Source organism: Trypanosoma cruzi (genome assembly GCF_000209065.1).
Source record: "Trypanosoma cruzi strain CL Brener chromosome Unknown tcruzi_1047053448551, whole genome shotgun sequence".
Classification (NCBI taxonomy): domain Eukaryota; phylum Euglenozoa; class Kinetoplastea; order Trypanosomatida; family Trypanosomatidae; genus Trypanosoma; species Trypanosoma cruzi.
In genome coordinates this window covers 1-898 of record NW_899943.1, presented here as the reverse complement: position 1 = coordinate 898, position 898 = coordinate 1, and the positions used below count along the sequence as shown (strand labels likewise).

The window sequence follows — 898 nt, the reverse complement described above, 5'->3', positions numbered from 1 at the left end:
GTCAGACCTGTTGAGTTTGTTTTTGGCCATCACGCAAGCGCGTTCACGGGGCCACGCGCCCTCGCGCACAAGAGTTGGTTGCTTCCATCAGCAGCGGCGTGCGCCCACCACAACCCACCTCCGGGCAATTCGGCCCTCTCTTTCTCTTTCTCTCTCTTGCGCTTTCGGGCGGGCCCGCCACCAACCGTTTGCACAGGCAGGGCGCCAGACAGGGCAGGATGTTACGTGCGCGCCGTTGCGCAAGAAAGAAAAACGACAACAATAGCAGGAAGTGGGAGGGAGGGGAGCGGGCGCTCAGCCGAAAGGTGATTTTTATTGTTCCGTTCTCAATGCGTCGCTCAAACTGTTTGGACCTCGAACAACATGTCTCCATCGTAGCGCGTGTGTGTGTGTGCGGGCGTGCGCGTCGCTGGGCCGCAAAACCGCGCAGCGAGAGCAGAGGGACAAAGAAAGAAAAAAAGAAAAAGAAAAAAAAAGAAAGATGGGGGTGTAAAGCAAAGCACTTCAGTGTGAGCTGAGTCGGGAATTGCGTCCTCACGCGTTTTCGTCGTCAGACTGACAGGAAACTGTGGAATTTCATCACGCGTCGCAGCCGCATCTCTCACCCGTGCGCGTCCTCTTTGGTTTTGTTTTTTCCCATCGTTTCCCGAACTGGGGAGGGAGCCTCGACGCGCGCACCGTCACCGCAAACTCTCGCGCAACCGGGCAGTGGCGCCACGCGCGGCACCGACAGCGCGCCACCGGCCCAAGGGTCGCTGCGCTTCACGACCGGCGTGTCTCTTTCTCGGGGCGCCGATGCACCCAAGCGCCCAGCGTCACGGAGCGGTGGGTCTCAAGACGCGCCTTTCCTGGCATGCAAGGGGAGGCGCGGGGGCCACCCGGCAAAGTTGCGGCGGGC

The 898-nt window shown here is 60.5% G+C and overlaps 4 non-coding genes across 4 annotated transcripts, besides 1 other annotated feature; all 4 read right to left on the bottom strand.

The window, feature by feature from the left end:
• Tc00.1047053448551.40 lies at positions 1 to 90 on the bottom strand. Its single transcript, XR_008254517.1, has one exon. It is a non-coding gene; the product is annotated as a C/D small nucleolar RNA (snoRNA), TB11C4C3 (small nucleolar RNA).
• A 201-nt stretch (positions 91 to 291) lies between these two features.
• On the bottom strand, positions 292 to 378 carry Tc00.1047053448551.30. The gene has a single exon (XR_008254516.1). It is a non-coding gene; the product is annotated as a C/D small nucleolar RNA (snoRNA), TB11C4C2 (small nucleolar RNA).
• Positions 379 to 445: 67 nt separating this feature from the next.
• Positions 446 to 482: a microsatellite.
• A 5-nt stretch (positions 483 to 487) lies between these two features.
• Tc00.1047053448551.20 lies at positions 488 to 584 on the bottom strand. Its single transcript, XR_008254515.1, has one exon. It is a non-coding gene; the product is annotated as a C/D small nucleolar RNA (snoRNA), TB11C4C1 (small nucleolar RNA).
• A 106-nt stretch (positions 585 to 690) lies between these two features.
• Tc00.1047053448551.10 lies at positions 691 to 762 on the bottom strand. The gene has a single exon (XR_008254514.1). It is a non-coding gene; the product is annotated as an H/ACA snoRNA, TC11C4H3 (small nucleolar RNA).
• Between the last annotated feature and the right edge of the window lie 136 nt (positions 763 to 898).